The 26,145-nt window shown below is 48.6% G+C and overlaps 1 long non-coding RNA gene across 4 annotated transcripts; it reads left to right on the top strand.

Annotated features, from left to right (window-relative positions):
* Positions 1–3,798: 3,798 nt before the first annotated feature.
* Positions 3,799–25,194, top strand: LOC309863737. 4 transcript variants are annotated; one of them, XR_014311223.1, is made up of 7 exons: positions 3,799–3,885; positions 6,296–6,330; positions 22,609–22,681; positions 22,784–22,918; positions 23,023–23,066; positions 23,499–23,622; positions 23,839–25,194. It is a non-coding gene; the product is annotated as an uncharacterized lncRNA (long non-coding RNA). The 4 variants fall into 4 exon arrangements; XR_014311224.1 differs by having other exon boundaries at positions 23,499–23,967; positions 24,999–25,194; XR_014311225.1 differs by having other exon boundaries at positions 23,499–25,194.
* The last annotated feature ends 951 nt before the right edge of the window (positions 25,195–26,145 follow it).

Raw genomic sequence — 26,145 nt, 5'->3', positions numbered from 1 at the left:
GAGCACAGATTGCTGGGGGGGGCGCCCCCAATGTTTCTAATTCAGTAGGTCTGGAGCGGGCCCCACAATTTGCATTTCTACAAGTTTCTAGATGATGCCAAGGTCCCGGATCCAGGACCACACCCCCTGAACCTCTGCCTGGGACCTTCCTTGGGGTGGGGGTGGGGCACTTCCCCATGTCCTCCTGGGCCAGGTGGGCTCCCTAGTGCCTGCTCTTGGTGCTGCCAGAAGGCAGGGACAAGAGCCAACCCTGCCCACCCTGTGAACACTGAACCAAGAAGCAGCAGAAGTAGCAGAAATGGTTTCCACTCAGAGCCGGTTGGCAAGAACCCCACGGAGGAGCCACACCCAGCGGGGTTTCTAGCGCGGTGTGCGTGAACCCGAAAAGACAGCAAGGGATTGTATTCCTAAGAAGGAGAGAGGATCCGTGCCCCAGCCCTGCTCCGTCTCCTCTCCCTCATCATCTCTCCCCCTCCCTTAGGCACACCCAGCTCCCTTGCCACGCCCTTGCCAGCTGGCCTGGGACATTTGCCTGTGCTATCCCCTCCGCTTTGGAAACTCCTGGCCCAGACAGTCACTTGGCTGGTGCTCACTTCATTCTGGTCTCAGCTCCAATGTTCCTCCTCAGAGGGGCGGCCCCCCCATCACCCCAGCAGGGAGTCCCCCACTCCATCCACCCTGTGGTCTTTCTCCCCTTCCTCTGCTTCCCATGTCCCTGTCCCTCGGGGCTGTCAATGGCGTGTGCTGCATTATCTGTCTCCTTCTCTATTTGTCCCTGACCCAGGAAAGCACGGTCTGTGAGGGCAAGGCCCTCCTTCTTCGCTGCACCATTCTGGAACAGCTCCTTGCGAGGGGAGACTCTCAAATCTTTGCTGCACGGGCGCAATCTTCCTCGTTTGATAGGCATGGCCAGATCCCTCTTTGATAGATTTCTGTTTCGGTTTTAAAGTCACGAGCCCGTGCAACCCTTGTTAATCTGCCATAATTTTCTTTGGGCTTCTTGTCCTCCATGTTTTTGCAAATAGTGGCCCTAAAATATTCATCACGGGTTCCTGTGGGCGCTGGGGTGGCCTCAGCTCTGCAGGTCCTGGAAGCGTCACTTCCCAGCTGGGGTGTGAGCCAGAAGAAACAAAGTGGGCTGGCAGCACAATCTTCCTAACTAGGCAACACTTTTTCTCCGAGGAACATGTGACAGTCCCACCCATTTAATGTAAGAGCCCAATCAAGGGAGAAGCATCGATCCAGCTGATCTAGCCCTCATCAGAAAAATCATCCCCTATCTAAACTATCTTGATTTACAAGATTCTTAATGGCTCAAAAGTGCTGTATCAGCTTAAGCCGATCTAAGAAAATAAACATTTCATAACTGTGATACTATAACCGCCTCCAGACACAGAACAGCTCAGCCCCAGTGGCTGGCTCTTATAAATAAAGCAGGCAATAGCACACTACAGAAATAACTAGAATTTCTGTGACTTCATGGGGAGCCAAATGGAAATGCCCTTGCCAAGCAAATGCTAAAGTCATCCCGTAGTCAAATTGCGGTCAGGCGCGAGGTGGGGGCCGGACATTTTGCTCCGAGAGCCCCTTCTCTGGTGGGACCTGGTTCCCTCGAGCCCTCAAGTGGAATTTTTAGGCTTCGGGTTTAGAGAAAGGGGACCCACGACAACAAAATGAGTTCATCGAAAGGGTCTGGTGAAAACCAAACAGAAACGAAACGCCAGCAGCAGGCCCGGAACCAGCCGGACTCAGTAGCTTCTGTGTTTGGCATCGCTGGCCCGTGGCATCTGGATTCACAACGGCCCGCAGCCCAGCAGGGTCCTGTGTGATTAAAAACAGGCCAGGCACTGGTCCATGAGACCGAGATTTTCAGCATCACTGGTTAAAATAAAAACAGTTTCCTGTTAATCAGAAGGGGCCAGTTATCGGAAGAACCCCATTTCCTCAGCATGTTAATTTTTGAGATTTTATGGTGATAAGAAGAAAGCAAATTATTTTTCAAGGGAGTCTGCTGTAGCAATTTCTCTGGGAAATGATATTTTCTGGGACAAGGGATCCATGGGGGGTTTTGTGGATGGGCGTAGGAGTACCCCAGACAAAATCAAGGGAGCACTCCCCCCCCCCCCCGCCTTTGCCCACTGGCTGGGTTCTGGGGTCATTGTGCCTCCATAGGGGCTGGGCTGCACTGGAGTCAAGGATGCCCAGAGAGGTCATTGGGTTCATTCTGGCCCCCGTGGTCTTTCCCTGGAGGGTAGCTGGTGATTTTTCTTACTTCTCAGATTCCAGATCCTCTCAGTAACTAGCTTGGCTGTCTGCATGATGGGCAGTCAAGAGAGAGGAGTGAATGAGTCAGAAAGCCAGGCCAACCCGAGGTTTGGGAAAGCTCCTGGCAGGTGGGGACCTGTGTGAATCAATGGTCATCACCTCTGTGACTTCAAGACTAGCAGGCACGAGCCACAAAGTCCCATCTTGGCCCCATCTGGAGTCTCCTAGAGAGTTCCAGCATTTTCTGCACAAGGCAGGGACCATAAGGCTGGGGTTTAACAGATGTGCCCGCAGTGGCTAAGGCGGCAGCTTATAGGTCAGGGAGAGCCTTCTTCCATGTTCACTGGTAGGGTCAGCCTTCAGTGAGCTCAGGCCCTCAGAGCACCAGCAAGAAAATATTTTCCATGTGACGTGAAACTGTTTCTCATATGCAGAGGCACACCAAACAAACCTAACAATGTTGCAGACACTTTGGAAGCCAAAGAAACTTTTCCAGTTTCTGAGGTTGTGTGAAAAGCCTGCCACAGCCGGACAGCTGGTAGTTTGAAGATTCTCTCCTTTCATTCTTTTCTTTTGGTTTCTTCCCCTATCTGGATCCCTCCTTCCCCAGCCATAACAGCCTGGGCTCCCCTGAAAGCCTCCCTCCAGCTGTGAACTTGGGGGGAGCTGCAGAAACCGTCCTCTGAGAGCAGAAGTCTCAGCGGCCCACGGGGGGCTCCCAGTCTCAGGGGGATGCCACCCCAAACTGGTCCATGGCAAATCCAGCCAACGATTAGAGACCACGCTGGCCGGTCCAGGCGCTACTGGCCACAGCAGCAGACTGAGCACTTGCAATGTCGCTAGTGGGAATGGAGATTCTAGAAGTATAAAATACACAGCAGATTGGGGATACCTGGCAGAAAAAGAGAATGTAAAATGGCTCATTAATAGTGTTTCTGAAATTATACTATTTTTGATATATTGCATTAAATAAAATACATTCAAATTAACTTCACTGTTTGCTTCTTTTAACTGATGTGTGTGGCTGCTAGGAAATTTACAATGCCACTGGGACCTCACCTGGATTTTGTCAGGTGCGTGTGTCAAATGACCCCGAGCTCAGGCCGGCCTTTCTGGGCGCCGTGGCACCCAGACCTGGGAAGCCGAGATGTGATTTGTCCCCAAGCCCTTGAGCCCCGCGGGAGGAGAGGGACCTGTGTTTGCCCTGCAAGTCTCTGGTCCAGAGAGACAGTGGCCCACACAAAGGCATTTGTACTCCTGGGCGAAAAGTCCAAGAGGAACAGGTGTTCCAACGCTGGGGAGCCCTCCGAAGCCCACGCTGTCTGCTCTGTTTTCTCAAAAACCCTACCCAGTGGGCTTAATGACTGCCCAGGTGTCACAAACAAGGCAGCGGAGGTTGGCAACAGGCATGAGATTCCACCAGGTAAGAGAAGAAAAGGGCAGGGCTGCCCCCTCCTGCTCCCTGCTTCTGCCCCCGGTGCCCCCGCCGTGCCCCACCCAGTTCCCGCAGCTGCGGGAACCCGCGCCCCTCCCCTCCCCGGCGGCCCGCCAGCCCACCCCGCAGATGGCTGCAGGCCCCGACGGCTTTCCTGACTCTGCCCGCCGCGCCTGATCCAACAGGTACAACCCCGAGTCCCTGCCCGGCACCCAGCCCTGCGCCCCAGGCTGTGGAATGTCGGGGAAGCATCCAGCGGCCCGCATTTCCAAGTTCCCAGCTGGCTGGGGCCCCCCCGCGGCTTGGGTGGGGCCAGAGGGGCCGCGGAGGCGCCGGCTCCCCCTGCGCCCTCCCCCTGCCTTCCCTGCTCCTGCTCTGCTCCCCGCAGGGGCCTCCTGGGGCCTCTGCCTTCGGCCCAGCCCTGTGTTTTCTGTTTCACCCTGGCAGGTTCCATCTGGCATTTAGATCTTATAAATAGCGGCGGCTGGGGTGGGACTCGGGCGGAGACCTGGAGCTGGTACTCCACCCTGCAGGGGGAAAAAAAGCTTGTTTAATTCATTTCTGCACTTGGAAGCCTCTCCCTGTTTCCAACGCCAATTAGGCGGCGGCTGCCGGGGTTTTTCCTCTCCTCGTCCCAGGATGGGCGGCTGGTGGTTGGTTCTCGGCCCCCGCTGCCTTCAGCTCCAGCAGGAGGCTGGGTGGGGCGGGCCGGGTAGCGCCCCCCCACCCCCCACCCCCCACCCCACCCCCCGGCTCTGAAGGGGCCCGGCTGAGTCGCGCTTTCTGCGAGAGCCTGTCGGTGGGGTTGGGCGAGGTTCCACCGAGGACCCAGCCCTTCTCTGTTTCTTCCAGGAGGCAGGAATTTGGGGAAAGAGGAAGCCCCCAAACTGGTACCCTAAACAGATACCCCCTGGGAGGGTTCTGGCCTCTTCTCTCCTGGAGAATGTGGGTCTCCGCCCTGTGCATCCTCTCCGGCCTTGTCCTTTGTATGGGCTTTCAAGAGCAGGGTCCTGGGCACTGCAGTGGGGATTACAGCGCCCGCCCAGAGTTCCTGGGAGGGGGCCCTGGTTCAGTGTATGGAAGGCACCAGGCACAGCGCCTGGCACACAGCGAGGGCTCCCAGGTGTTCTCGCCAGCTTCCACATAGATTGAGACAGGGAGCAGTTCCTGAAGTTTCCAAAGCAACTTAGAGGAAGACCAGAAATAAACTGGAGGGTGTCCAGTTATCGGCCAAATGTTAGTATCTTAAGAAACTTTTAAAAATGAAAGCATTAGGTAATAAAATGTAAAATCTATATTAATACACAATTTTTTTTTTAAAAAAAGCATTACATCATAAAATAAGAACAAGAAAGCAAAGCAAGTGGGTATGTCAGCAGACAAAAATGTGGGACACCCAAGCACTCACCCTCCAGAGATCATCATCATTATGAAAATTTCTTGATGAGTGACCTTTTGGCTCCTGCCCTATACATATATTAATTCGCGCGTGTGTGTGTGTGTGTGCTTGAGTGCTCACGTGCCTGCTTGTGTCTGGGCCGACAGGATAAGGCTCTGATGTCATTAGTGAAAAGGGTTCTTTGGCTGTTGTGGATGTGCCTGGGGTGGAGAGATGGTCCTGGGGTGTGCAGGGCGTCCCCAAGACAGAAAAGGGATGACCGGGAAGGGATGTTATGACCTTTGTCCTCAACCCTCTTTGGAACCAGGTTCACGTTTTCGCCACAGAGATGGGTAAGGACCGTGGTCTAGAGGAAATGTCTTTCTGAAGACTTTGTGAGACTCTGGGCATTGGCCTCAGCAGCCGAATGACAAGCTGTGACACAGAGTTGGGGGGACGGTCTTGGCGCTGCCAGCGGTGGGAGGTTTTGTGAAGGGTCTGTTTGGTGGACTCCAGCCCTGAGGACTCACTGCCGAAAAAGCCAGTGGAGAACTCTGTGTAGTTCCTGAGGCCGAGACACTGACACCCCCTTCACAGTTGCCTGAAAATAATGGGAAGATTTCAAAGGGAGGTTCAGGTCCTCCTGTTTGGCAAGGGGAGCTCGGAGTCATTGGAATTGGGGCATACATGTGAATATGATGTCATTATTAAGTAATATTGAATCATATGTGTTGCTTCATTAGTAGCTCTTGCATGGTTAATTAGGATGAAAATGTATTATTGATTGATTTGATTCTTTTTTTATTCAAGTATAATTGACATACAGTGTTACATTCATTTCAGGTGTATGATATTAACTCAGTAGTTCTAGGGGCACCTGGGTGGCTCCGTGGGTTAAAGCCTCTGCCTTCAGCTCAGGTCATGATCCCAGGGTGCTGGGATTGATCCCCACATCAGGCTCTCTGCTCAGCAGGGAGTCTGCTTCATCCTCTCTCTCTCTGCCTGCCTCTCTGCCTACTTGTGATTTCTGTCAAATAAACAAATAAAATCTTAAAAAAACACAAAAAGCCAGTTTTACACCTTTCTCAGTGCTCATTATGGTAAGTGTATTCTTTAATCCCTTTTACCTATTTCGTCCCTCCCCTCACCCACCTCCCCTCTCATAACCACCAGTTTGTTCTCTCTAGTGAAGAGTCCATTTTTTTTTGTTTCCACAGATTCAATTCCAGCATTTTTTGAACAAGAGTAGAAGGTAAGAGTCAAAGCAATTCCTACCCAATAGTCTTCAGATCCTGTCAGAATCTAGCCAGAGACACTACCGGCTATTCCAAGATGGCAGGCACCTTTCATTCCTCTGAACTCCATCCTTCCTGGGCATGATGGAGAAGGAAAAGGAACTCAAGACCCACCCAGTGCAGCATCTTACATCTAATCAGGTCCCCAACTGAGCGAACAATTTGAACTTCACACATCCCAAGTTGCAAGGGTGGGCCAAGATTCTTGGCACCTGGGACTACAGCTTTGCCTTCTTTGGGAGCTAGAAATCTGACGCTGAAAAGAGCGTCAGCTGCGTGCCGGGCCCCTGGGAAGAAGCACACCCTCCTACATAAAGCAAAGGTCACCGTCTGGACTTAACGCTCATCCCCGTGTCTAAAGCATAGGCCAACAGAGGAGGAAACTCTCCCTACAGGAGCTTCAGCCCTTCCTGGGTGATACCAGCATCTTGCAGGGCGCCTTGGGGGAGCTCTACTATACAGAATGTTCCTTCTGTACATGGTGCCCATGAGTCAAGCTCCTTAGAGATATGAGGTCAGAGAAAGCTTGGGGCTGGCAGGTGCAGAAGGTCCTTCAGATAGAGCCTTGTCTTGGGACCTCTCTGACCTGTGGAAGCCTCCAGGGGTCAAACCTCTTACTCTCTCTTCGATGGGCCTCCCTTCCCCAACTAGAAAGAGTATCATTGTCTCCTCTGCATAATGTTGAACTTCTTCTTCTTCAGAGATTAAGTCTTTATTATCAGATGTCAAGATGCTTTGTACTCAGGCATCAATGTCACTCCTCAGAGAGACAGTATTTTATAACCTGAAGACAGAGAAGAGCATGGAATAGTGGCAGGTTCAGAAAGTTAATTTCATTCATTAATTCCTTTTTCCTTTCAATGAGTGCCTAGAGAAGTCCTTCTTAAATCTGCCATTTCCACTGCTACCGCCTTGTTCAAGCCAACACGCTCTCTGAGCTGGAACACTGCGATAGTTTTAATAGTTCTATTTGCTTCCGTTCCCTTTTTTTTTCTTTAATATTTAAAAAAAATTTTTTAAAGTTTATTAATTAGTTAATGTTTAAGTAAGCTCTACACCCCACATGGGGCTCAAACTCACGACCCCGAGATCAAGAGTTGCTTGCTCTACTGACTGAACCAGGCGTTCTTGACTTTCTCCAGCCATTCTCATCAAAGCGGTCTTTAAAATAAAGGAAGGGGGGTGCTCCTGGGTGGCACAGGTAAGCATTGGGCGCTTGGTTTTGGCTCAGGTCATGGTCTCAACGGTGGTCACCTCATAGTCATGAGATTTGTCGGGTTCTGTGATCATCATGAGGCCAGCTTGAGATTCTCTCCCTTTCTCTCTGCCTCTCCCACTCATGCTCGCTCTTGCCCTTTCTCTCTAAAATAAATAAATCTTTATTTATTTATTTATTTATTTATTTTTAAAGGGGGCCACTGGGTGGCTCAGTTGGTGAAGGATCCGACTCTTGATCTCAGCTCAGGTCGTGATCTCAGGGTTGGGAGATGGAGCCCCTGGTCATGCCTTGGGTTGGGCTTTGAGCTCCTTGGGAATCTGCTTGATTCTTTCCCTCTGCCCTTCCCTCACTCCTGCACATGCTCGCGCGCACTCTCTCTCTCTCAAATAAATAAATCTTTAAAAAAAATAAAAAAATACAACTTTAATCTTGCCCCTCTGGATCCCTGCTGAAAGTCATTGACTGGCTTTCCCCCTTCTATCCATTGCTCTCAGATGACGACTAAACCCCCGGAGGCCCTGCAAACCATGGCTACTGCCTGCTCCCAGGGTCGGTTCCTCTTCCTCTCTGAGCTGCAGTGACCCTGGCTGTCTTTCAGATCCTCAAATCTGCAGGAGCCTCCCCTCCTGCTCCAGAGCCTTCTCCTGGACTGTCCCCTCCCTTTCCCTCTTCCCTTAAAATTAACTCTTCTACTTCAGATCTCCGCTCAGCTCAGACCTCACTTCCTCAAAAAGCCCTTCAGAGCCTCCAGGCTTGAACAACTTCCTTGCAATAGGTTCTCTTAACACTCTGTAATGTCCCTTCGTACCACTTACCAGGGTGAGTGCCTGTGTACGTTTCTGGGGGGTTGTCTGATATTGAGCGGCATTAGTCTGTGTCCCCAGGGGATTAGAATTGCCTGAGACTCGGGACTGTGCCTGCTCGCTCTCCATCATATCCTCAGTGCCTAGCACAGAGCCCAGCACAAAGGTGCCCAGTGAATGTTGTCAGATGCTTACTTGCCAGGTATGGAGTCTTGGCTCCCAGCAGTTTGCCATCAGCTAGGACAGGAAAAGACCCCAGCTTACTCTCCAAAGCTCTCTTTAAGTGTTATCTTTGTTATGATATTCCCTGTCCCTTCCCCTTTCCTCCCCTCTAGCCTGGGCAAGATAAAGCTCTGGCAGCACGTGCCCCAGCCCGCTCTCTGCTCCTTACATTCAGCGGGGCAGCCCCGCCTAGATGCTTGTGTCCGTTTCTTAGGGCCACCATAACTGAGTCCCACGAACTGCTTAAAACAACAGTTTATTTTCTCACAGTTCTGGAGGCCAGAAGTCAAAAATCAAGGTGTTGGCAGGGCAATGCTCCTTCTGAAACAGGCAGAGGAGAATCCTTCCTCGAGAGTCTGATGTTTGGTGTTTCTTACCTTGTAAGTGTGTCACTCGTCTCTGCCTCCGTTGTCACGTGTCTGTCTTATAAGGACACCAGTCACGTTAGAGTAAGGGTCCACTCTACTCCAGAGGACCTCATCCTAATCTTAACTATATGATCTGCAACTACCTTATTTCTATGAAATAAGGTCACGTTCTGAGCTCTTGGGGGGTTTAACTTGAACATTTCTTTTTGAGGGATACAGTTCACTTCATAATAAGCACATTGGGTAACTCACGCTCAGGTCCCAAATTGCCCTCCGTGTCTTTTCCCCAAGCTCAGTATCCTCCTGTATTCACCATCGTAATCGATGCCACTCAGTGGGATCTAGAGAAGAAGAGAAAGTCAACCTATTTTTCTCTTTCTTCCATAGCTAATTAGTCATCAAGTTCTACTGACTGTCTCTTTCACCGTTCTCATATTCATCCCCAATGACCCTAGTTCCTCCATCACCTTTAACCTGGACAACTGTAGGAACCAAACCATTCTTTGCATCTCCTATTTCAATCCCTTTTTAATTCATCCTCTGTGCTGCGGCATGAGGAATGCATTTAAAACACAATACAGGGGCCTGGGTGGCTCAATTGGTTAAGCGGCTACCTTTGCCTCAGGTCATGATCCTGCGTCCTGGGATGGAGCCCCACTTCGGGTTCCCTGCTCAGCTGGGAACCCTGCTCGTTCTCTCTCTCACTCTCTCTCTTTCTATCTCAAATAGATAAATAAAATCTTTTTTAAAATCCCACAAATATGATCACAATACTATGTTTAAAACTCTTCAAAAGCTTTGCTTTGGACATACAGTGGCCCAGACTCCCGTGCACGGTGCACAAGAGTTCACCATCTTATCCTTACCTTTCTTACCTTCTGCTACTGCCTCTCTGCACCCACTTCTCTGATAACTTTGAACCCTTCAGTTTCCTAAGCCTAGGAAATGGCTTCACGCCTTTGTGGTTATAGCAGAGACGTTAACTATGTTCATGGAATAGCCACGTGGTCCTGTACATTTCACCGTCTCCTGGGCGATGGGATTAGTTCTTGCCAATGCAGTGGGAGTGGAAATTCTATAGATCACCTCTGCGCTGAGGAATTTATTTTCCATGGGTTTCCTGCCAGCTTTTTGTGTCCTTCAGTGCCAACGTGGTAGCTCCATGTTCTGGGTGGTCCCACTATAAGAGTGTATGGACACCGCTAACTTCAGTCCTCAGGGTACTGTATAGCCTTGTCTGCTGCTCCTCCTACCCACCCCCTAAGCAGCTGACCTGCCTTGGACTGATGATCCCAGTGGAAAATGAATCTTAGTTATATTTAGCTTCTAAGACTTCAGGGTCATTTTGTGACTGTGGCGTAACTTAGGCGATCCTGACTCATGCAGTGCCTCTGTCCAAGCTGTTCCCTCCGCCTGCCTTCCCCACTTTGACTGCCTGGCAAAGTCTTAACTGATCCTTTCAGCCCGACGGTCTTCTCGTCTGTGAAACTGATCTGACCCTTTGCCAAGCAGAGTTCATGACTCCCTCCTGTGCTCCCACTGCACCTGGTAGATCACGCCAATATTGTCCTTCTGGCCTGTTTTCACGATAACTTAGTATCCACTGAATCATGAAATGGTAGAAGGCGCGTGCCTCGGGGTCAGCGAGTGTGTGTTCTTAGCTATCGCGTTTGTACCTCTACTACCCCACAGGGTGATTGGTACAAAGGAGGTATCCAAGCCAATAATGAATGAATGGATGGACCATAGGGAGTCTATCAGTGGCGAGTGATGGGGAAGGCCTAAGGAACATGAAAACACCGTGTGGTTCATTGTGGCTTGGAGACATCAGGGGTCGGTGGCTGCGATTTTGAGATCATGCGGTGTTCAGAGTCCAATCAGCGCATTCAGGATACCTCCCCAAGGCTTTGGTAAAGGAAAGGCTTGCAGAAGATAAAACTCTCACGTGTGCAATCAGGAAGATGAAGTTTAAAAGGAGGTCCAAAAATTACTTTTAACTCAGGAGTGAGTTAGAGTGGAATAAAAGTGGGTCTTGTTAGCAGAAAGTGATGATTTAGGAAATAACATTACACGTGTGCGACACAGCCAGAATGGCTATCAAATTCGTATATATCTGGCTCACTGGAAAATCACGGAACAGGGCTTGTGAATAAAATGCAACTCTCTCTCTCCCCATCTGTCTATCATCGCTCTGTCCCTGAGAGCAGCAGTAGGCTGATCCACATTTTGTGCCTCACCCCCATGGTCTCCTTACATTTTATTCGAAGGCTGCAGAATCTCTCTTCCTCCCACGCTGACTTGGGCAAGCGGATGAACTCACTGTCCTATTCAGACAGTACAAAAATCCTTTGAGTTGCAAAACAAACAATCAAACAAAAAAGCAAAAAATAAAAAAACAAAAAAACCCAAAAAAACCCCCAGCCTCACTTCAGACCTTAACATTCCAAGTCCCAGGTAATAGTTAAACCCCTGAAACTGATTCAGCCTGAAATCCTTTCTTCTCCCTTGGCTCAGACCTGCCTCGTCCTGGAAGTCTGCCCTGGGAAAGGGGGACCGGTCCTTTTCCTCGCCTCTCCCTCTACTTACCTCCTCCCCCTGGCTAGCTGCTGTTTCCCTCCATGCTTGGAATGAAGCCCAGAAAGGGGAGAGGTAAGGGAATAAGATAGTTCTCACGTGGCTGGGTGGCCTAAGCCCTCTGGGCCGGCAGCTGGCCTCTGTGGGGTGGCCTGGCAGATGATTAAAGTGGGCTCTGTCACAGACTCTGCAGCGGCCTCCAGCTGGGTCCCCCCCCCCCGCCGTCTCCCGTGGTTCTCTTGACCCAGGCTGAAGGGCTCTCTCCCTCTGGGTGGTCTCATGTGACTCCTTCCCCAGCTCCTGGGATTCCAGGGGTATGACGGCCAGTCCCTTTCTGCTGAGGTCTTCTGTTCATGCCTACAAGCCCGAGACCACCCCACACTGCCCCACACCTGCTCCCTTTCCCACGGGGCCCACATCTGGCCTTGGGACATTCTCCGGGCGCTGCCACCAAAGTCGTATCCACTGCTAACGCTGAAATGTGTCTGTTCCAGCCCTGGGGTATGGACTTGACACTTGTTATCCCAGATCATGCTCCTCAACGCCTCCGAAGCAGGTACATCTGGCAGGTCATACCCAGGAGTGTTTATTTAAAAACTTCTGCCTTAAGGTCTGTTGTCACAAAGCACCGCAGGCACCTTTCACCTGTCACTGGCTTCGATCACGGACGGAGGGATTGAGACATGGGGGCTCTAGCTTAGTTTGACCATTATTAACTCAGTCTGAGACTTAGGGTGAGTCAGCACAGACTCGTCAGCACCCAGCTGCCTTCTCATCCCAAAATTCTAGGACTCCAGACATAATTCTAGAATAAACAATTGCGTGTCAGTGTTTCATGTGGCTGGTGAAAAAAGCCTCGTTAGGACCTTAGACGTGGAGAAGCCCAGGCAGTACAGAGAGAGGTCATCCTTAAATGTCTGGAGCAAATCTAAGCTCTGAGGAGATGTTATTTAAAATGTCTCAAAATCCAGGTCTTTATCATTGTTGTTTCTTTTAAAATTTTATTTATTTGTCAGAGAGAGAGAGCGCGCACGAGCATAGGCAGGGGGAGCAGCAGGCAGAGGGAGAAGCAGGCTCCCCGCTGAGTAGGAAGCCCGATGCGGGACTCGATCCCAGGACCCTGGGATCATGACCTGAGCCAAAGGCAGACGCTTAACCCACTGAGCCACCCAGGTGTCCCCTGCTGTGTTTTTTAGAATCCCAGTGAGAAGTCTCACTAAAAGGAGAGGTTTTAGCCCATGATTTCAAGAACCTGAAAAACATTTGTCCTTCTGACTCATTAACTCCACTAGCAGAAATAAATTCTGAAAAACAATCAGCAGCACACACCGGGATCTGTGAATGACGCTCGTCTTCATCTTTAGTAAAAAGTAGGAACAGCTCCCCTCCTTCAATGGCTGCTCACCTGACTCCAGAAAGGCTCTCGGGGTGCACTGAATATAGCAGGGCTCTCTCCCCTCCCCCGACTGTGGTTGTACAACACCCATCCGCCTCTGCTGTTGTATACATTCATTTGTTCACTGTTGACTTTCTTTCTTCCAGCTAAGCTGTTAGCCTTACGAGAGCAGCAGGGGCAGATCCAAATTTTGTGAGGCCTGGAGAGCCTCTAAATCTGAGGTCCTCGTTCCAAAAAACAATTAAAAAAAAAAAAGAACATGGAAATGAATATTGATTTGGAATGAAAAGAAAAAGTCCTTGGACGGCTCCTCATTAGCCTTAGAGTGAATGGGCTTCAGAGTGGAAGGGGTGTGGTCTGTCTTATTCAAAGTGGCGTCCCCCGGATCTAGAACAGAGTCTGGCCCGTAGTAGGTGCTCAAGAAATACCTGCGGAATGAAAGAGCGACTGACGATTGAGAGCCAGTTGAATGAATGAGCTGTGACGATTGAGAGCCAGTTGAATGAATGAGCTGGAAGAGCTAGAAGGAGTTTTCATAACTGGCCCCCAGACACCATCAGTAATCAAAAAAACTGGTTTTTGCATGGAGGTCTCACTCCCCTTTTCTCTGGGTGCGTGGCTGGACCACTAGACTCCATCCTTAGCCTCTCCAGTGGTCAGGGGTTCTGTGACCCTGTGACACAATTGTTGCAAGTTAAAATGTGAACAGAGATCATGCTGCCACTTTTTGGCTTGACCCTTAAGTCCATGGGTATGCCCTCTCCTCCTGGCTTCCTTCCGCCTGCTGTCTAAAATCCAGACGTGGTGTTGGATTCAGTTTGACAAGATCTGGGGTTGGCAGAGCAACAACATGGAAAGAACCAGGGTTCTCAAGTGATTGATCATAAAGAAACAGAGATTCTTCACTGACCAGCACAGTTTACATCAGAATTGTGATGTGACAGAGAAATAAGCTTCATTCTGAAAATCATATTGTTTTGTTTTTTTAAGATTTATTTGTTTGAGAGAGAGAGAGAGTGCACATGTGCAAGCAGGGAGGGAACGAGGGGGAGGGAGAAAGTATTCGAAACGGACTCCGCACTGAGCACTGAGCACAAAGCCCTACCCGGGGCTCGAATTCATCAGGGCAAGATAACGACCTGAGCCGGAAGCAAGAGTTGGAAGCTCAACCCACTGACCCACACAGGCACCCAAGTTAAGGTGTTTTGAGGTCTGTTATAGTCACGTAGCCCCACACTGACTAACACCCTTTTAATTAACTAATTAATTAAAAAGGTTTTAATTATTTATTTGACAGGCAGAGATCACAAGTAAGCAGAGAGGCAGGCAGAGAGAGAGGGGGAAGCAGGCTCCCTGCTGGGCAGAGATCCCAATGTGGGGTTCGATCCCAGGACCCTGAGATCATGACCTGAGCTGAAGGCAGCGGCTTAACCCACTGAGCCACCCAGGCACCCCGTGACTAACACCCTTTTTAAAATCCTGGCCTTTTTCATCAAGCTGCACTCTCTCCTAGCAACACTACCAGAAACAAGGAGAAGGATTTATTTCCAGTCAGCCTGAGAGAGGTCCTGCGGCTTTCTCTGGGCTGTTCCTTACACTTCCTTCCCTGGTAGGACATCAATGGCTCGCTATGTGTCCGGTTCTGTCTGAAGTACTTTCCATGAAATGGCTCGTTTCATCCATACCCTTGGAGCACAAAGATTATGTCCATAGCTGCGAAGTGAGAGAGCGGGATTTAGAGCCCCGCTGGCTGGTTCCATGGCTCACTCTCCCAGCCACCGTGGTACTTCTTCTGACTCTCTGCCTTCATTTCTTTCTTTCTTTCTTTCTTCTTCTTCTTCTTCTTCTTTTTTTTTTTTTTAAGATTTTATTGTTTATTTGAGAGACAGAGAAAGAGCATGCGCAGAGGAAGAAGAGGAGGGAGAAGGAGCTTCCCCACTGAGCCCAGAGCCCACTCCTGGGCTCAATCCCAGGACCCTGAGATCCTGACCTGAGCGGGAATCAGACACTTGACCAACTGAACCACCCCGGCACCCCTTGCTTCATTTCTTTTGCAGCCATCCTGTCCTTCAGATCATTCAGTTCTCCCACTGTGAAGAGGCCAACAGAACACCAGGTGGCCATAAAGAAAAAGAAGTTTCTGCCCCCCTCTCTCTGTCAATGGTTTTGCCTTTTATGTCCCTTCGGTATCTTCCTGTGGTGTGGGCAGCTCTAGCGTTTGGGGGGTGCTGTTTGGTACAAATCACCAGCTTTCCATCAGGCACCCTGGGCACAGTGATGAGAGCCCTGAACTGGGAGCCCAAGGTTCTGTCTCTTCGCCTGGGTCTGCCATGGGCTGGTGTACAACTTTGCCCATGGCACTCTTCTTGGGAACTAAGGTTCCAGGGCTCTGAAATCAATACCCTGTGCGTCTTCCCTTCCTCGGTACACTCTCTCTGTCCACTGGCACGGCTGGCCTGTCTTTTTGCAGAAGGCCAGGGGGCAGGGCTCAGCTCCATATTCGGGGTTTTGGAGGGACACCGCATGGTTCCACTGGATTTAGAGACACAAAAGGAGAAGACGAGGATGAGTCAGACTCTGCTGGTTTCCTAACAACTGCTCTTTATGGGCTTCAATGTCTCCCGCATATACAGATGCAAGTGAAACAGGATTCAAGAGTGAGAGTGGGGACGAGGAAGCTTCCGAGCTTGAAGAGGAGACCTGAGTCCAACCGACCAGTGGAATGATACCCAGCCTGCAATCCTAGCTCGCCTGCTGGGAGAGCACGCCCTTCAAGAGACTAGTGGACGAATGTGGGCACCTGTGCCTAGGGACTTCTGCCAATCATGGCAAAATGAGTTTCTCCTAAAAGAGAGAGACTGGGCGAGAAGAAGAAGGTGAGGATACGTGAATGAATAAATAAGGGGACAGGAGATTTTCCTTCTACAGACATCTTTGAGCCATCACACGGGATTGCCCTCCAGGATGGAGTAAGTGGAGCCGGCCATCACGGCTTCATGTTGCCCTGGTCGTGGCCGGAAGCCCTATAGGTCATCGGCAACCTTTGAGTCTGATTGGCTGCTCAAATGGCTCCTTCCTGATGTGACCACAGTCCCCCTTCTGGAAATGACTCACGCGTGGTCGATAAGAGTATCAGTTCCAGGCTACGAAAATGGCAGCCAGGCCCCGTGTGGTCATAGGATGAGCAGTGACAGGAAAAAACAGGGAAGAGATAAAACCTTAACCAGGGTGGGCCTCTGCCAAAGGGAGGGGTGTCTGGCACTCTTTTGCTTTCTCAACAAAATTACGAAACCAAGCGCCTTGACTCGCGTGGCTCAGCAGATGTTCGCTTTGCTGCAAATCTCTTCATTCCTCTCTCACTCTGTTGAGGGGGCGGCGCACGGGAGGAGCTGGCAGTGACAGGAAGGGACAGGAGGCCCTGAGAGGTCAGGAGCTGAGGGACAAGGACCATGAATCCAGAGGAAAGGGGCATCGGAAGGAGCAAGTCTGCATCATGTTTAGCTAACTTCTTTCTAACAAAGGCAACACTCGGTGCAGACACAGATCGTCAGCAATCCAAAGAGCCAGAAAACGTACTTTGAGTGGGAAGGTATTCGCAGCATCCATGCCCCACAAACCTCCCACCCAAGGAAGTTGTCTGCTACCTTTCAGAACTTGTCAATGACACCGGTCCCTCGGCGCCACCACTCTTCCCTCTCTCCTCCTCTCCCCCACTTTCGTACCACTTACGTGTCTGTCACTTCAATTCAGTCTGGCCATCTGGAACCTTCCCTCCTCGATATTATCCTCACCTCACATTAAAAATGGCCTTTTCCTGCTTGATGGGAGCCCCGGTGTCAGGATGGTGGAGGACGCTTGCTGAATGGCAGTGTGATGTGGAGACTTCCTGGGGATTTCAATTACGTGGCTCCTCCTACCTTTTCACGATAAAGGTTAATCATGGGAATGAAAACAACACACCATCTTAGGGGAAATGAGGAACGGGTCAGATGGAACCCACGGAGGCTGGCCGAGATTTCAATTTTCTTACTGTAATGAAAACTGCATTTCCATTAACTGCGGCGGTCACCGCTGATAGCATCGTCCCGCGGGTCACGTGGGGCCCATGGATGCTGCCGGGGAGGCTGGTCGCTGAAGCACCTCTCATGGTCGCCTTCCACGCCATCCTGGGCAGGCTGCGAATGAGCAAAGGCAGCGCTTTTGTGTGCGAAAAGAGGCCCAGTACATCATACCATGGTGATTTAAAAAATGTTTCCTTCCCCTGCCCTGCTTCTGTGACTTTCCCTTCACTGATTTGAATTTGTGGTTTTTTGCATGTGTTCTGCAGGACGCCTGATAGAGATCAGTCATAGTAAATGACCATGTTATGTTCCAGGGACCTACTCTGAGCCAGGCAGTGGACCCGGTTCTTCATTTACCTTCTCCTTCTTTCTTTCCTCCTTCCTTCCTTCCTTTTCTTATTTCTTCCTTCCTTCCTTCCTCCTTCCCTCCAAACCCTCTCCTTTTCCCCTCCTTCCTTTGTTTGATTTATTTATTTATTTGACACACACACACACACACACACAGAGAGAGAGAGAGAGAGAGAGAGAGCATGAATGAGGGGGAGTGGCAGGCAATGGGAGAAGCAGGCTCCCCACTGAGCAAGGATCCCAATGCGGGGCTTGATCTCAGGACCCTGGGATCATTACCTGAGCCAAAGGCAGATGCTTAATGACTGAGCCACCCAGGCGCCCCTCCCTCATAGCTCCTACTACCCCACACACCAGAGATTGTTCCCCCAGTGCTCACCCATCCCTTCTTCCTTAATAATACAATGCCACATTAGTTTAATCAGGCATATGAAGTCCTGTGAGAAGAACACAGAGCCCAGCCTCCTTTGTGGTTACACGTGCCTGTGTGGTCACTGTGTTGCTTCTGCAAAGTAGAAACGCTGCATGCAATTCTTAGGAAGTGTCCTAAATGGGAAGAAACAGGCCTGTTTTTGTCTCTTCTTTTCTGTGCCAACTGGAATGTGGACATGATGGCTGGATGTGAACAGCCATCTTGGACCATGAGGTAGAAGTCACTTACTGGAAATGGTAAAGCAGTAAGAAGGAGCCGCAGTCCCTGATGACTGTGAAGGAGAATGCTGAGGGTTTTTTTGTCACTTGCAAGTGAACCTGCCCTGCCAGAAACACCCTGTAAGAAGGTAGTAGAATGAGGTGCTGGAGAATAGGGGCTCTGGGGTCCGACACACCTGGGTTAAAATCCTGCCTCTGCCACACTTCCTAGCTTCTTGATCTTAGGCAAATTATTTAGCTGCACTAGGTCTGATTCTCATCTGCAAAATCAGTGTAAGTAAAAAATAAACTTTTTTACTTAGGGAAAAATTATATTATAGAATTATATGTATTATATATATTATAGAAAAAAATTATATTATAGAGTACACTTAAAATAGAAATAAATTTTTACTGTTGTGCCTGGCACATGGTAAGTGCATGACAAAGGATAGATATCATTATTATTTTAATATTATAAGGGAGGAAACAAACCTTGACAAAGTTAGGAAACTTCTCCAAGGCCATGAACACAGATAAACAACTGAGAGTATTAGACCAGGAACCTCCCAAGGCTTGTGATTTTTTCATGACATTGACCACCATGGAGGCCCAGATGTCCCCATGAAAAACAAGGGAAAAAAGTTAACTCTTTTTCATACTTGCTAGTGAACACACACACACACATACACACATACATACACACTACACACTTTAGGTAGCTCAGCTCATTCTTGGAATGTAAAATTATTAGTTTTACAAAAGGGTCTACCGAAACAGAACATTTGTTTGCATGAATATGTGCCGATATCAGTAGGTACAAAGTTTCCAGTAAGCTGTGCTGTCCTCTGTGGCACCCCTTAGGGTCGCCGGCTGGTGATCCGTCCCCATGTGACAGGATCACGTCCTGCATTTCCTTGAGTCTGTGCAGAGCTCAAGCTCACTTTTTCATTTGCAAATGAGTTGAACTTAGAGATCTCAGTCCTTTGTATTTCAAGTCCGGGCCAGCGGGTCCTTTCAGTCAGACCCACGCTGAGGTTTGGATAGGACCCTTTACAGCCACCGAGGGCTCAAAACAGCAAGGGTGAACTCAGTGCCCCGTAATTCAAGGCGGATGATTTGAGGAGGCAGGGGCTGTGTCTGTTCTGTCCACTGATGCCTCTCTCCTCAGGTCTTAATCGCTATGCAGTGAATGGTGTTTGGGTGAATGGGAGCTCTCAGGATCACCGTGCAATAAACCATCTTGGATAAATCAAGCCACCGAGCTGTCCGTCACAGGACTCCCCCCATGGGGCCCAGGCAGGGGGATCACTCGTCCAGCTCTGCTCCCAGCACCTGATCCCACCCCTCTCATAGCACTCCTCCTTTCTTGTAGGAAGCTTCTCACCATAGGCTGTTTTTTTTGGAGGGCAGGGGGTAGAGGAAAGTGACTGCTCTTAGAAACCAAAGGGGCTAGATCCTCTCCCTGGGAGCTCTGAACTAGCACAACCATTGCAAGAATGTGGGATGGTTGGAGGCCATTGGCTGCAGCACAGGGGTAGAGCACAGACCACATGTCTCTGCTCTGTGTCTCCTTCCGCCTCGGCCTCGCCTTTACCAGCTGCCTTAGTCACGCCCACATTCTCACCCTTGACTTCCAACCTCCCACGGAGTCTGATGTGCCATGAAGTCCTTGAATAATTCCCAGACCCTTTGTTTCTTAAAATAGCTTTCAAGCAACATTGCAGGAGGGATTTTGCTGCTAAACTTTGTCTTCCCTGATAGAACTAAACATTATGTGGTAAATTTCCAAATAGCAGCTTGGGAGCAGCAGAGAGAAGTTGTACAGTCAAGGCCAATATCTTTCCAATTTGGAATATGGAGACCGAAGTCATGGGAGAGGGTGATGGTCACTATTTCTGAAATGATTATTAGGATCAACTCTTTGGCTCTGAAAATGTTGGAAAGGAGTGAGTCAAAAAACTAGAACCATGGCTCAGAACAGTGCCAAACACCTAATCTTATAATCGTTGATGCATTTTTCTCATCAACGAAGAATGTACTTTGGCAGGTTTCTCTCCCTACCCCACCCCCAACCCTCACAGAGCGGTCATTGCCATGAAACCTCTCTGCAGGTTGTGATGATTCTGGGTCATTTTCTCAAGTTTGAAATTGTGGATGTGGCCATGGCTGTTTCCAGACAGAAAACAGTGGAATCCTGGAAAGAGCTGAAGAAATGATCAACTGTGATTTCATACTTTGATCCAACTGAATGAAGAAAGCAGGTCCTGTGGGTTTTACACATCCATGAAAGCAATCAGGCTCTCCTGTTCCCCCCTCTGAGTGTTCTTCACTGAAAAGAATGCACTTGCATTTTTTAAATTGTATCAGAAAATATGATTCTTTGGTCTTTATAGCTTAAAAAGAATGTTTTTGAGAATCAAGCTTTGCAGGCTGATTTTAATCGCAGCATTTCTGTTGGAGTCTTTGCCTCCCTTCTTCCTCATCTTTTTCTGAATCCACTGGAAAAAGCAAAAAACAAAACAAAACAAAACAAAAAAAACAAAGCAGGGAGGCCGAGAGACACCAAAATAGCATCTTTCCTATTGATAAGGGTGACATTAGAGAAAGTGGAACATACCTGTGGGCACATGGACTTCCTAAACCTGAGCCCACATATTGGCTGGACCTGCCCATCTGGCCACGGAGAGTCAGACCACTGCTAGCCTCCACACAGGGTAGGTGCGGAGAGCTTTCCTGCTATGCTGGCTGTGAGTTTGAGAGCCACCTAGATCATCTTTTCTCTGGTATTTCCTAAAAAGAGGAAGACACAGGGAGGGGCTGGGCTGTCCATGCTCCGTTTCTTCTCAGAGATTCCCCAGTTAGGTAAGTCCCTCCGCTGTCCCAGGGAAGGGTGAGTGAGGCTTCAGGGAGATGCTCTTTAGCGCTAACGGGGCTCACAGCACAGGGAAGGGCGCTCCTGAGTGGGAAGAAGTACCTTCCCTGTGAGAGTCTTCAGTGACAAAATCTATTGCAGTCAGCATTTTTTACTTACCAGCTTTGGTTTCTATCCCTCCCTCCTCCTCACTGCCCCTTGAACATACTAATTTGAGCAAGAGAAAAAAAAATCTGCATGGGAAAAAGAACACCGGAGACCGGGGTCCTGGTTGGGCTGGTGGGTAAGTCATGTGGACTCTCTGGGTCTTGTTCTCCTCCAGTCTGAGGGTGTAAAAGAGGTTGTTCCTTGCTAAAGTCAGTCCTATGGGATGGCTTTAGCAATCCCATTCATTTCCTTTTGGGAGTCTTGCCCTCCCCTGTATTTTCACCTTCTCTTCTCCCCCGCTGAGTTCCCACCATCGGCTTTTAGACATTTACAGATCTTGGCCACTTAAAAACAATATCCTCAATTGACCCTTGCCCTTTCTAGCAACTTCCTTATCTCTGTATCATCTTTTTTTTTTTTAAGATTTTATTTATTTATTTGACAGACAGAGGTCACAAATAGGCAGATAAGCAGGCAGAAAGAGAGAGGGGGAAGCTGAGCAGAGAGCCCAATGCGGGGCTCCATCCCAGGGCCCTGGGATCATGACCTGAGTGGAAGGCAGAGGCTTTAACCCACTGAGCCACCCAGGTGCTCCATCTGTATCATCTTTTTAAAAAATAAAGCAACTTTTTCAAAATGTTATCAGATGTGCTGCTTTCTTCTGTCCCTCAGCACAGCATGGCTTCTGGCTCCTAGCTTTTTGATACTCCCAAATGCTTCTTGCTAGGTTGGTCACTCAGTCTTTTGCAGCTCAGTCCAGTAGACACTTTGGTTCTCATTGTACTTGATTTCTCAGCATTATTTGACACTGCTGACCAGTTCCCTTGCTCTTCAGAAATTTCATTTCCCTTTGTTTTCCTGACACAACACTTTCTTGGTGATCTTCTTCTGAAGGCTCATGTTGTTCTTGTCAGCTAGATCTTAGAGTTCTGCAATACCCAGGCCCTCTCTAGATTTCTCTTTATTCTCTTTCACTAAAAGAATAATTAGACAGTTTATTTATTCAACACAGTTTTATAGGCACCACTATGTGGTAAGCACTCTCTGAGGCATGGAGCATCCAATAGTGGAAAAAAATTCCCTGCTCTGATAGGGCTCCCATGTTCTAGAGGGAGAAGAGAGTCAATAACTAAATAAGAAAATGAGTATATGATACATTAAGTGATGATGAAAAATAAGTTGAGGCGAGGGAATGCATATTTGTGTGTGGGACAGTGAAACCATAGTTATAGAGAAGGGTCAGGGAGGGCATGAGTGACTAGAAGGGCTTGAGAAGGATTGGTGTTAAATTTCTTTTAAATATTTAACAGAATTCACCTGTGAAGACATCTGGTCCTGGACTTATTTTCATAGGAGGTTTGATTACTGATTCATTCTCTTTACTTGTTATACGTCTGTTATGGTTTCTATTTCTTCCTAGGTCAGTTTAGGCGATCTGTGACTGTTTCTAAGAATTCGCTATTTCGTGTAAATTATCACATTTTTGGTGTACGGTTGTTCATTGTATTCTCTCCTAATGCCTTTTATCTCTTTGCAGTTGGTTGTAAGGTCCCCACTTGCATTTCATTTTATTTCATTTTTTTCTTTGTCAGCCTACCTACAGGTTTGTTAAGTTTTGATGTGCATGACTGAGGCACGGAACTGTCTAGTGGGCTAGCATTCTAGGTGAGATGACAAGTAACACCAGCTAACATTTACTGAGAACTGACTGTGCATCCAAGTGCGGTAAGTGTAGTAATTTGTCTTCTTTTTCTTCTCACTTTCCAGATGGGGAAACTAGGGCACAGGGAAAGGTGAATGTCTTGTGGAGATCCCATGGCACAAGGGGCAGAGGTGTGATTCAAACCAACAGTCTGATTCTAGGGCCCCATCTTTACCTCCACACTCTTACTTTCCCAAACGGTGAGTCCAGTGAAAAGAATTATTATCAGACTGTCAAAACAAAGACAATGAAACAAAACCTCATCTCATATAAATCTCAGTATGTAATTTTTCTTTTTTTTTAGAATTACCTGAGAAATATGTCATCTCCAGCTTGGATTAAGAAATGGTACAGTAATCTTACCACCTAATTTTACTCCCTAATTGTTCCCAGGATATTAAGGACCAGAGTTGGGCATTCCCTGCTACATTTTGATTTTCTTAAAAATCCCTAGCTATTTTCCAATATATGTCATTTTATAGAAGATATTTTTTCCCAAGTTTTTTTTTTCCTTCCTGAGGAAACAAAAGCATGTTTTAACAGCACACAATCCATATGCTGCTGATTTACTTGTACTCAAATCTCCAAAGTGTTGCTTTATAAGAGCTATTTTATTCCCTTCAAACTGGCTTGAATAAACATTTCTTAACATTTTCTTCCTCTTGAACGCTAAGTGGTATTTTGCTAGGGAAAGAATATTCTGAGAACACCATAACTTGATTGGTTTAAGAAGCCAGGGCTTCTTAAAAGGCCCTGGAAAAACATGCTTCCCATCCACAGCAAAATCATAGGATGATTCAGAACCTCTGGGCAGTTAATGGCATGGGTTAAGGATGCTGATTGCTCCAAAGACATGGAAGAGTTTTTAATTGTTGGCCATTCCTATGCACCCCATGGTGGAATTGTAAGTATTTTTTCTTCTCTGTACAGAAAAAAGAAAGCAAGAAAGAAAAAAAAGGTGAGTGGGAGAAGAAATTTCTCTTGTCAGCCTGAGCTTTAAAAAGAAGGAGGAAGTATGGGATGAGTGGATGTTTTTAAGCTCAGGCATATGTTGGAGGGGGAGGAAATGAGACTGAGTGAGAAACAAAGTGCTGACGCTGAGGATCCTCCGCGGCCTCAGGATGACCCAGGAATCTCACCAGTTCCTGTAAAAAACGCCACATGCTAAGAGCATGCTTTGTCAAAGAAGCGCCAGCACTGAGTGAAATCAGAAGAATTAGGAGTGGTGCGAACCAGGGCTCCTTGTAAGGTGAGAACTCAGTTTCCCTTCATCCATCCATTGTCCATCCATCCACCTGTCCGTCCATCTGTCCATCTATCTATCCACCTGGCTGTCCATCCATCCATCCATCCATCCATCCATCCATCCATCCATCCATCTACCACATCCATCTACCCCTCCATATATCTGTCCATCCATCCATCCACCCACTTGTCCTTCCTTCCATCCACCCGTCCACCCCTCTATCCATCCCAGAAGCACTGGGGAAGGCAGGCAGGAAAGATAGAAGGAAACAGAAATTAAGTTCAGCTGATCATCTGCTATGCCAATAAGGACAGGCTTAATCTCAGGACAATGCTGATGGATTGGTGGTATCCGCCTGGAATGCTGTATTGAAAAGGATTCTGAGGTCTGGTCTATCTTCTCTAGCAAAGAGTATTGGGATCAATTCAGGGATATCCGTCATGAGCACAACCAGGGCAAGTATCGGCAGTCACACACATCCTCAAAACCACCATTCTGTGCCACACTCCCAGCTCAGGGCTAGTGAGGGGAGCAGACATAGGACATTTTGGCCTGAAAGCCACTCAGTGTGGGATGGGAGTGGACAGCTGGCCATGGTTAGGAGGAAAGGGCAGGATTTGGGGAATGAGGGCTTGATCTGGGCAGTCCATGCCGCTCTGCCAGGAAAAGCATGAACAACTTCAGCATGCTAGTCAACCTTTCTCTGTTCTGAGCCCTGACATGTCTTACACAGTGTCCTGATCCCTTAGGACCTGGTTACTGAAAGCTTCCCTGGGCCATCCGCTGAAACCCTGGGAAGTCCCAAGAGGTGATGAGCTCAGCTTTGCAAAGGAGCTCGTCCTGGAATTCTACCCACACCAATAAGAAGCAGTTTGCACTCCCAGAATCCTTCTGAGCCACAGTTTTCTCATCTGTAAAATGGAAAGAAACCCCACCCCTGTAGGATTGCAGTGAGGATGAAACACGATGTACAGGTCTGGGCTATAGTGACACTTTCTAAATGACTCGTGTTTTTATTTTGTTATATTTTTAAGATTTTATTTGTTTATCAGAGAGAGAGAGAGAGAGAGAAAGAGCGTGCGCACAAGCAGGCAGAGGCGGAGAGGGAAGCTGGATGCGGGACTCGATCCCAGGACCCTGGAATCATGACCTGAGCTGAAGGCAGTGGCTTAACCAACTGAGGCACCCAGGCATCACATGACTCATGTTTTTATAAAAGCCCTCACAACTTTAATTTGGCTCCAGGCTTTCTATCAGTCAGTCATATTTATTATACACTTAGTAGGTACAAAAGGGAGCAGAAAGAAGGCTGAGGTCTAGGGTGACACAGAAGACAGGCACAGCATAGAAAACTGTGGGATCAGGGACAAGTGGCTGATTTCCCAGACTTCAGGAAGAGGTGGAGAATTTGAACGCCGTGCCCATTGAGGACAAACAGTAAAGTGACTTCCCTTTTCCCAGTCGTGAATTTGGGATACTCTTCTCTTTTCCTGTGTGGGCTTTTGTGTTCCTCAGAGAAGAAACCTGTACTTCTGAGAAGCGGACAAGAGAAGGTCAGGTTGTTGCTCACGAAACACTGACTCAAAACCCTGAGTCTTTTCCGGATTTGTCTACACTTAAAAAAAAAAAAAGAAAAAAAAAAGAGCCAAACCCTTTGCCCCATTCAGGAGAGCAGAAGCAGGGGTGGGAGAGGCCACGGCGGGGTGGGGGGTGTCCTGTGGCTTTCTGGCCAAGGCAGTGGGGTGTGAGGAAACCCCACCAGCCAGCCCTGCCCCCAGAGGGAACCAAAACACAATAAGAAACCCCATTCGGCAGACCACGGAAAAGTCCTCTTTGTTGTTCGAAATTTTTATCTTGTTTGTGGCAAATCTAATGATTTAGTAACGACCACAGCTGTGTTGGGGCCTACGAATTTCCTCCGAGGCGTTCCCCCCACTTCGGGGCAGGAACAAAACCAGCTGGGGAGGCCGCCCTCCCCACCAGCTCTCCTTCCAGGGTCTGAAATATGTTTGGGACAAGCAGAACTCCGAGCGGCCGGCCTGAGATTTTATCAGACATCTCATGAATCTTACTCTGGCAGGGAGGAAGCCAAGGAAAACTGACTGTTTGGGTTCACGGACAATGCATTTCTGGGCATGAAATTCAGCTCTCTTTATCCTGCTGTTGAAGTCAGTTTGAAAG

This window comes from Mustela nivalis (genome assembly GCF_964662115.1).
Source record: "Mustela nivalis genome assembly, chromosome: 4".
Lineage (NCBI taxonomy): Eukaryota > Metazoa > Chordata > Mammalia > Carnivora > Mustelidae > Mustela > Mustela nivalis.
The sequence above is the reverse complement of the archived record's forward strand: the minus strand, read 5'-3'. Positions and strand labels throughout refer to the sequence as shown.